Here is an 11472-nt window from a genome sequence, read left to right as displayed (position 1 = left end):
CTTTAAATGATGATATTCCAGAATTGAATAAAGAGATTCCTATCATTATTGGAGTTAATGAGGATGAGAATATTAAGGAAGCAGGTGAGAAAAATATGGCTACTAATATGGAAGGAAATAATATGCATGAGGAATTAGAAAAGCAACATGTGAAATTCAAAAAAGGATTCGGAAATTCAAATGCAGAAAGGGCCAGCAAAGATCCAAAACTTGCAACACGTGGGACCCAAAATTTTAAAGGCAAGGGAGGTGGTTTCTTAAAAAAAGGGGTGGAAAATCAAGTGGACTTGTGGGGGAAAATAGAAGGGAAGTGTTGAGGGAGGCCCATTCCCGTAGGCCCAATGACAATAATGACAAACAAAAATTAGTACTCCAAGATGGTTCTAATATGGGGGTGATGGTCAAGGTTACAGAGGGGGTGGATAGCGAAACATCATATTTAGGCCAGCATGGGAACATAGATTTGGGCCAGTCTCAAATTATTATGCCAAACATTCCCAGACCTCCCAATTCTGATGGGAACACGCCTATTTTCATTACTAGTAAACAACATCAGAATCATGCTTTAATGGTGGATAGTGATGAGTTTGTGGATGCTAGTGACAATGGTGCAACTGGAGATTCAGAATCGGATATGGAGGTGGTTGTTGAGACTCCTCGTCTTGATCAATAAGTGTTGTTTCCTTTCTTTTGATTGGTTTTTGATGAATATACAAAGTAAAATATTTGTGTGGAACTGTCGTGGAGCAGCCAACACATCATTTTTGAGGTATTGTAAGCAGTATATCGATGTCCATAAACCTGTTATGGTTGTCATTGTTGAGACTCGGTGTGACCCTCAAAAGCTTCGCCGTACTTTCAAGTTGTTAGGATATGAAGACTTGTTAACAACAGAAAATAGAGGTTATGCTGGGGGAATAGTAGTGGCTTGGAAGAAAGATGATATTAATGTTATGCTTTGCAGCAAGAAATTTCAATTTATACATCTCAAAGTTAGCTATCCAGGGGGTTGTGAGTGGTATTTTACACTAATATATGCAAGTCCTGGTGAAGAAAATAGAAGAGTTTTGTGGGAAGATTTAAAGTCTATAGCTGACAGAATGCATGATCCATGGATGATTGCAGGAGACTTTAATGATATTCTTTGTGCTGCGGAGAAAAAGAATGGTGCACCAGTGTCAATCCGTAGGTGCAACATTTTTAGAGAAAGAATTAATAATTGTAATTTGATGGATCTTGGTTCGGCTGGAGCTAAGTTCACATGGAGAGGGCCAATTTACCATGGAGGACAGAGAATCTATGAGAGACTTGATAGGGCCATGAGTAATGATAAGTGGAGAATTCAATTTCCAAATGGTTTTGTTACGGTGTTAACAAGGATTGAATTCTCAGATCATCATCCCTTGCTAATTCATCCTACTGGTACGACGTATAATGTAGCGCCAAAACAATTTCGTTTTGAAAGTGCTTGGCTGCTAGATGATTCGTATCATGATATGCTAAAAACAAATTGGAAAAATGATGTGACGGTAGTGGATAACCTTGGTAGACTGCAGAATGAGTTTCGAAGGTGGAAATTATATACTATTGACCAAGTTATTATGAAGAAAAAAGAGATTATGGCAAGATTAGGAGGAATCCAAATCAGAATGCAAAATGGTACCCGACACGGAGGCTTGCATCATCTTGAGAATAAATTGCAGAAAGAACTCAGTGAGATTTTGAAAAAAGAAGAGTTGATGTGGTTCCAACGCTCTCGAGCTAAATGGTTGATGGATGGTGATAGGAATACTCGCTATTATCATATTAAAACTGTTAGCCGACGTCGGAGGAATAATATTGTTATGCTCAAAGATGAACAAGGGGACTGGATAGAGGATAGTGAGAAACTCCAAGAGTTGGTTAATAATTTTTATAAACAATTATTCACCATCAATGGTCAGATAACCTTATGGCAGCAAACTCCTATAACATTCCCTGCGCTGAGTAATGAGGAGATCGCTAGTCTTGGAGCTGAAGCTACTAGTGATGAAATCAGAGGTGCAGTTTTTGATATGAATCCTTGGAAGGCTCCTGGACCGGATGGTTTTCAAGCAGGTTTTTATCAGCAGTCTTGGGACATAGTTGGGTCATCAGTGTGTGAATTTGTGCAAACGGTGTGGAGGATGCCGAGTACCATTGCAATGGTCAACCAGACAGACATTTGTCTTATTCCTAAGGTGGATCACCCGGAGCTAGTAACTCAATTTCGCCCTATCTCTTTATGTAACACTATTTATAAAATTGTTAGTAAGGTGGTAGTGGCCCGATTAAAAGATTATATTCCAAAGCTTGTGTCGCCTTTTCAAACAGGGTTTGTGCCGGGTAGAAATATCCATGAAAATATTATTGTGGCAAAGGAAATGGATCATAGTATGCATATGGTTAAAGGGAGGAAAGGATTTTTTGCAATTAAAGTTGATCTCTCAAAGGCTTATGATAAGCTTAATTGGGAGTTTGTTTGGAGGGTTCTGATTGAAGCCAACTTTCCTGATAATATAATCAATATTATCATGCATTCTATCACAAGTGTGGAAACAAATGTGAAGTGGCATGGGGCGCGAGCAGAGTACTTTCGGCCTCAACGAGGTATTCGGCAGGGAGATCCGATTTCACCGTATTTATTTGTGCTTTGCATGGATAAATTATCTCATCTAATTTGTCATGCAGTTGAAAACGGAGAATGGAGAACATTACGAGCCGGTAGAAATGGCCCTTTGGTTTCCCACCTTATGTTTGCTGATGATCTATTGTTATTTGGAGAGGCTACTGAGAAACAAGTTCAATGCATTTTGGGAATTCTTAATGCCTTTTGTAATATGTCTGGCCAGGAGGTTAGTAAAGAGAAGACTAGTATTGTTTTTTCTAAAAATGTGGATGGAAATACTCGTCAAAAATTGGTGCAAATGTATGGATTTAGGGAGTCAAACCAGCTTGGTAAATATCTTGGCGTCCCTTTGACAGGGAGGGCGCCTCGGAGGGACGATTTTCAGTATGTAATTGATCAAATTAGTGCCAAACTAACAAATTGGAAGGCTCAACAACTATCTTTTGCTGGCCGGGTTACTCTAGCCAAAAGTGTCATTGAAGCAACTCCTATTTATCCTATGATGACCAATAAAATTCCGAAAAGTTGCTTGGAGGAAATTCAGAAGTTACAAAGGAATTTTATTTGGGGAGATAAAGATGGTGTTAAGAAATATCATGCAATAGGTTGGGAGAAGGTCACTAAGCCTAAGTATTGTGGAGGTCTCGGTTTACGACGGCTTGACGTCATGAATCAAGCTTGTATTCTCAAACTTGGCTGGAAGCTGGCGTCGGGTGCTAATGACTTGTGGTGCGAGGTTGTGCGTGGTAAGTACGACTGTAGAGCTTTGAAGGGAGAGATTGATGTTCAAAACACGGCTTCAAGCTTGTGGAAATACATTGTCAAGCTCAGCCCGAAGCTAGATAACTTGTGTTTTTGGGCTTTAGGAGATGGAACAGATGTTGATGCATGGCGGCATGCATGGATTCAAGAAGGAATGCGTGTCATTGATCAGATCAATAACATTCCAGAAGAATTACAAAATATCAAGGTATGTGATCTTGTTGATGATGAAGGTAAGTGGAATTGGAATTTATTTCAAGGATGGATGCCATTGATGTTAAAAAATAGAATTGCTTCTATATTACCTCCATCTCCAGCGAATGGCAAGGACTTACAAGTGGTGGCGGGTGCTGGAACTGATGAGTTTTCAGTTGCTGTCATGTATAAGTTGTTATGTAATTATGCAGAAGATGACATGGAGGATGTATGGAAGCATTTGTGGGCATTACATGTTACAGAGAGGACAAAATATTTTATGTGGATTGCTTTACATGATAGATTGCTAACTAATGCAATTAAGGCTCGTATGGGATTAGCTCATGGGATGTGTGACCATTGTAGAGAGTTTGAAGAAACTAGTATACATGTTTTGAGAGATTGCACCTTAGCAAAAAACATATGGATGATGGTTATCCCTCAACAAGCCCGTGGGTCTTTTTTTGGTGGAGATATAGCTCACTGGTTTCATATCAATTTGATTGGTGACTTAGTGAAGGTGGCTGATATTAAGTGGACAGAGTTTTGGGCTAATGCTTGTTATTGCTTGTGGACATGGCACAATAAAGAAAAACATGAAGATAATTTTTTAAGACCCATTAATCCTGTGATGGTTGTGTTGCAGCGATGTAGAGAATATAATTCTGCAGCAATTGTGAATCGGGTTGTTATAGAGAAACCGCGTAGCATTGCTTGGATTGGTTGGAAACCGCCGGTTGAAGGGTGGATTAAAATTAATACGGATGGAGCTTGTAAAGGAATGACCACTGCGGGGTGTGGAGGTATCATAAGAGATGTAACACCCTAACCCATACTACCCTTAAAAACGTAATTTTAAAAACTTTTCAACAAGTGTAAAGGCAGAGTGCCACGCGGTAATTAAAACACAAGCATACACACAGAGCATCATGAAATTTAACATGAAAAGCAACAGCGGATTCATTCACACCAAGCATGCATATATATACATATATATATACATAAGCCATATTCATCCCTAAGGATGTCACTTATACAAGAACTAGCATATCAAAAAGGTAACACCGATATACGATGAAAGCCAAGCGAAATCCCCGACTCGATGTTACATTACCAGAGCATTTACTATTTACAAACTCTAGTCAAAAGCTAGTACTAAGAGGAGTAATCTATGCTAAGTCTCCTCACCAAAAAGTACTTCAACACCACGCTAGAACAGCAGTCTAAACGTCGGCACAATCCTCAGCCTGAATATCTGAACCCCCAAAGGTCCAGCAAATAACACAAAGTAGAGAGTTAGAAAACATAATCGCATATCATACGAGCATAAGAAAAGGTCTTGCACTTTCGAACTACATCATACATATTCTAACTCACGCCAAAACATCGCACTAAACGATTATCAATTAATAAGGTTCAACACCATTCAACCAAATAATGTCACTTACCATTTATCAAATATATGCGCATTTACCCTAAGGTATCTAATGCCAATTAATTCACTGTCATGCCATCCCTAGACATAACTAAATGCATGTGGTACCAAGATGTCACACCAACGGTGGACCAAGAACAGTTTTATATCATGCTGGATATGTCGGAACTTACCGAACCATCTTATCTCCCTTGGATAAGCCAACACAGTTTTATATCCTGTTGGATAGCAACTCCGGACTCATGGATTCATCTAATCCGATCCTCGGCTTCATTATGGACACATAATCCATTTTCGTTATTGGAACCCAAGTTTCCAATGTTCACATACATTCATGAATGCATGTATGCATACACATATCAACCATATGATATTCTCTAGCTCGAAGCTACTCTTTTATGAATGCGGGAACACAATCCTAACACATTCACTTAACATTGCACATTAATGCCAAAACATAACATTGCTCATTTTAAGCTACAACTTATTGCATACACGTTTTTCATTCATATAACGATTAACAATAAGCATTAACAGTATCAACATGTATCAACAATCATGTAAGCATACTCTTAAACCATGTTACAAGTGCCTAATCACACTTACAAACATCAACAAGAATTGCTGTCACAGAGGCCTTCGCTAAGCGAAGCCTTAGCGAGACATAGCGAACCTCACCAGAGAATCACCTGCTCATAGCGAGCTTCGGCGAGCTCCAGCGAACCTGTTCGCTACAGCGAACTCCTGGTCGCTTAGCGAACTACACCAGAAAGAAAATCTGTTCTTGAGTTATCTAAGGCGGTTTAACCTTGAATCAACTCAAAAATTCATCCAAACATGTTATAAATTCATATAAACAGCCATTTCAAACATATATGGTATCAAGGAACATTAATCATCCCTTCCAAACATCCAAATACCTCTAATGATCAAAATCATGCCAATTTCTTGGGTTTTAAGTAACTTTCTCAAACTTTTCAAATATGGTTCAAATACATACATATTCTTCATGGAATCAAGCTAGTGATTAACACATACAAAGTGATGATGAAGAACATCACACTCACATACAAAAGCTTAATTAAAAGTCTAAAAGAAATTGAGTGGGAGAGTTCGGGAATGGAGACATAGACAATCTCCCCTCTCCTTGCCACTCAAGAATCATGAATTCTAATCTCTTACCTTAAGTTTGGTGATGATCCAAGCCTTCTCTTGCTCAAGCTTTCTCTCTTGATCAAACCCTAGCTTAGCTCTATGGTTTTGCTCTTGCTCTACTCACTCAAAACTCAAAGAAATGAATTGTAATACTATTCATATGTTTGACTTGCTACTTATACTACTTCCCATGGTCATGAACCAAGCCCAATTGGCTTAGGCCCATTACCTCTCACGCCCATAAGCCCAAAACAAAGGTTCTCGTGTCTAATAACTTACGTTCGGCTAAATAATTATTCGTCGCTCACTAAAATAATAAAAGCCAATTAATAAATAAAATAACATTTAATAAAATATACGAATACGAAAAACGGGTCGTTACAATCCTACCCCCCTTAAAAGAATTTCGCCCTCGAAATTACCTAGAAACAGATCGGGATAAGAATCTCTCATCTTGCTTTCCAACTCCCACGTCGCATTCTCACCAGCCGGTCCTCCCCACACGACTTTCACGGATGCAATCTCTTTGTTTCTCAACCTCTTCACTTCTCTTCCTTCGATTCTCAAAGGCACAGTCTCGATGGTCAAGTCATCCCTCACTTGAACATCGTCCGATTCAATCACGTGTGTCGGGTCAGACACATACTTGCGCAACTGTGATACATGGAAAACATCGTGCAAATTCGCCAATGATGGCGGCAATGCAATCCTATACGCAACTTTCCCAACTCGCTTCAAAATCTCAAACGGCCCAATAAACCTCGACGTCAACTTCCTTGACTTCAATGCACGTCCTACTCCAGTAGTCGATTTAACTCGTAGGAATACATGATCCCCTTCTTGGAATTCAATGTCCTTCCTCCTCTTATCATGATAACTCTTCTGTCGACTCTGAGATGTTTTCATCTTCTCACGAATCATCCGAATCTTCTCTGTTGTTTCTTGTACAATCTCTGGTCCAAGAATTGCACCTTCTCCAGTTTCATACCAACACAGAGGTGTCCTACACCTTCTCCCATACAAAGCCTCAAACGGTGCCATTCCGATACTAGAATGGTAACTGTTGTTGTATGTAAACTCTACCAACGGCAAACAAGAATCCCAACTCACGTTTTGCTCCAAAACACAAGCCCTCAACAAATCCTCTAAGGATTGTATCGTCCTCTCCGACTGACCATCTGTCTGAGGATGATAAGCTGAACTCAACCTCAACTTCGTTCCTAAAGCTTCTTGCAAGCTTTCCCAAAATCTGGAAGTAAATCTCGGATCTCTATCCGAAATAATACTTGTTGGAATACCATGTAGCTTCACAATCTGCTCCACATAAATCTCGGCCAACTTAGGCACCAAAGTACCTTTCCTGATAGCAATGAAGTGAGCACACTTCGTCAGACGATCTACCACCACCCAAATCACCTCGTTACCTTTCTTGGTCTTCGGTAAACCTCCCACAAAATCCATTGCAATACTATCCCATTTCCATTCGGGTATAAACATTGGTTGTAACAAACCAAACGGCTTCTGATGTTCAATCTTCGATTTCTGACAAGTTAAGCATGAATAAACAAATTCAGAAATTTGCCTCTTCATTCCCGGCCACCAAAACAACTTCCTCAAATCCTGATACATCTTGGTTACTCCAGGATGAATACTCAAACCACTTCTGTGACCTTCTTCCATGATCATTCTTTTCAATTCGGGTACATCCGGTACACAAACTCTTCCGTGAAATCTCATGACTCCACCTTCGTCAATCTTGATATTGGTCTCCTTACCTTCATTGATGAGTACCATCTTCTCCATCAATCTCTTATCCGATTTCTGACGTTCTTTAATATCTTCAAGAAAAGGATTCGTCAATCTTAACATTCCAAGCTTCACACTTGTAGAAGTAACCTCGCACACAAGACTCAAGTCTCGGAATTCTTCAATCAACTCTAACTCTCTCACCATCAATGATGACATAAGCAAAGTTTTCCTACTTAATGCATCGGCCACTACATTGGCTTTTCCGGGGTGATAACTCAATTCAAAATCGTAGTCCTTTAAGAATTCGAGCCATCTACGTTGCCTCATATTCAACTCCTTCTGGTCGAATAAGTAGTTCAGACTCTTGTGATCACTAAACACTTCAAACCTCGATCCATACAAGTAGTGTCTCCACACTTTCAAAGCAAACACCACTGCGGCTAACTCCAAATCATGCGTTGGATAGTTCCTCTCGTGAACCTTCAGTTGCCTTGAAGCATATGCTACCACATTACCCCCTTGCATAAGCACTCCACCAAGTCCTAACTTCGAAGCATCGCAATACACGACGAACGACTCTTTGGCATCAGGTAAAATCAACACGGGTGCAGTAGTCAATCTTCTCTTGAGCTCTTGGAAACTCTTCTCACAAATACCATCCCAAACAAACGCTTGATCTTTCCTCGTTAACTTGGTTAACGGTAAAGCCAACTTCGAAAAACCTTCGATGAATCTTCTATAATAACCGGCTAAACCAAGGAAACTTCTAATCTCTGAAACAGATTCCGGCGTTCCCCACTGTGACACAGCGTCAACCTTCGCAGGATCTACCGCGATTCCTCCACTTGAAATTATATGCCCTAGGAAACTCACCTCTTTCATCCAAAATTCACACTTAGACAACTTGGCATACAACTTCTTCTCCTTCAAGACTTGTAAAACAATCCTCAAGTGCTCCTCGTGCTCTTCCTCGGATTTTGAGTAAATCAAAATGTCGTCAATGAACACCACCACGAATCTATCCAAAAATGAATGGAAAATTCGGTTCATATACTCCATGAAAACTCCAGGTGCATTGGTCACACCAAACGGCATAACTGAATACTCGTAGTGCCCATACCTCGTCCTAAATGCAGTCTTAGGTATGTCTTCCGTCTTCACTCTAATCTGATGGTATCCAGATCTCAAATCGATCTTACTAAACACACAAGCTCCAACTAGTTGATCCATCAAATCATCTATCCTCGGGAGTGGATATTTATTCTTGATCGTCACTTTGTTCAACTGACGATAGTCTATACATAATCTCATGCTTCCATCTTTCTTCTTTACAAGCAATACCGGCGCTCCCCATGGCGAAACACTCGGTCGAACAAACCTCTTCTCAAGCAGCTCTTCAAGTTGCTTCTTCAACTCATTCAACTCTGACGCTGACATTCGATACGGCGCCATCGATATCGGACTAGTTCCAGGTACTAGGTCGATAGAAAACTCTACCTCTCGCTTTGGAGGCACGTCAGATATATCATCCGGAAACACATCTGGGAATTCACAAACGATCGGTAACTCTTCTATCTTAACTCCTCCTTCGAGTTTCAATGATGCAAACATCATGAACATCTCGGCATGTTCTTTCAACGCTTCCGATACTTCCTTCCCGCTCATCAAATGCAAGTTCTCCTCCGGCCTCGGAAAAACAACGGCTTTCTCACGACAGTTGATATGAATCCGGTTGAAGATTAACCAATTCATACCAAAAATTACATCCATACCACTAAGTGGAATACACACTAAATCCATACCAAAGTGCTTATCAAAAATGGTTACGGGGCAGTTACGACATACTTGTCGGGTAATCACTGAACCATTAGCAGGAGTTTCTATTTCCATCCTACCCGTCATATCCGTTAAAGGAATACTAAGACGCTTCGCACAATCCAAAGAAATAAAAGAATGCGTCGCTCCCGTATCTATAATCGCAATTAAAGGAGTGTTATAGATGAAACACGTACCTCTAATGAGATTGTCCTCTTTGCTAGCATCCTCTCCACTCAAAGCAAACACCTTGCCCATCACCTTCTTGGGCTTCTTACAAGTCGGACTCTTGTGGCCTTCTTCACCACAATTGAAACACACCACTTTTGTCCTACACACTTCGGTCTTGTGGCCCAGCTTTCCACAATTCTTACACCTATCCCCTTTCTTCGGGCAATCATAAGACATATGACCCCTTTCTCCACAGTTGTAACAATTCCCATTCATCGGCTTCTTACCACCACTTGTATTCCCCTTACCGCGGTTGTCATAAGGTTTTCCGCGCTCTTGTCCTTTCCCTTTTCGGTCGTTCACAGCCTTGTAGTAGTTCACCTTAGCTCTACCATCTTCATCACAGATCCTACTCTTGTTCACAAGGGTCGCAAAATCCCTTATCTGTGAAAATCCAATCATATGCTTAATGTCTGGACGTAGACCACTTTCAAACTTCACGCACTTGTCGTTCTCCGCTTCCATAGTGTTGTAATGCGGGCTAAACGCACACAAAGTCTCAAACTTGACGGCATAATCAGCTACCGTCATATTTCCCTGTTTCAACTCCATGAATTCCACCACTTTCTTGTTCTTCACATCAACAGGAAAATACTTAACCAAAAATTCTCTTTTAAACATTGCCCATGGTATAGCCATACCACCGGGTCCTAGCCTCAACTTGGCGTTCTTCCACCACACGTTCGCTTCCTCACGCAACACATATGTCCCAAGGGTTGTCTTCCCTTCCTCGGAACAATCCATTGCTTCAAAAATTATTTCAAGTTCCTCCAGCCACTTGTGAGCTCCATCCGGGTTGTAACCTCCGGTAAATGTTGGCGGTTTCTGCTTCATGAACCTCTCCAACCTCATCTCTACCTCCCTTCCAGGTTGGTGATCTCTAACCACAATGTTGGTGAGTGCGGCCAAAGCCTCCGCAATCTGAGCATTCGTTCTCGCAGCAGCCATGATTCCTGAACGAATCACAACTAGACGTTAGAAAGTACTAACAGTGTTCCCTACACATGCTCATACGGGGAAAAGAAAAGTCCTAATTGGTTCACACGAACCAACCAGGCTCTGATACCACTGTTGTAACACCCTAACCCATACTACCCTTAAAAACGTAATTTTAAAAACTTTTCAACAAGTGTAAAGGCAGAGTGCCACGCGGTAATTAAAACACAAGCATACACACAGAGCATCATGAAATTTAACATGAAAAGCAACAGCGGATTCATTCACACCAAGCATGCATATATATACATATATATATACATAAGCCATATTCATCCCTAAGGATGTCACTTATACAAGAACTAGCATATCAAAAAGGTAACACCGATATACGATGAAAGCCAAGCGAAATCCCCGACTCGATGTTACATTACCAGAGCATTTACTATTTACAAACTCTAGTCAAAAGCTAGTACTAAGAGGAGTAATCTATGCTAAGTCTCCTCACCAAAAAGTACTTCAACACCACGCTAGAACAGCAGTCTAA

The sequence above is a fragment of the Trifolium pratense genome, linkage group LG4, assembly GCF_020283565.1.
Source record: "Trifolium pratense cultivar HEN17-A07 linkage group LG4, ARS_RC_1.1, whole genome shotgun sequence".
In the NCBI taxonomy this organism is placed as follows: domain Eukaryota; kingdom Viridiplantae; phylum Streptophyta; class Magnoliopsida; order Fabales; family Fabaceae; genus Trifolium; species Trifolium pratense.
The sequence above is the reverse complement of the archived record's forward strand: the minus strand, read 5'-3'. Positions refer to the sequence as shown.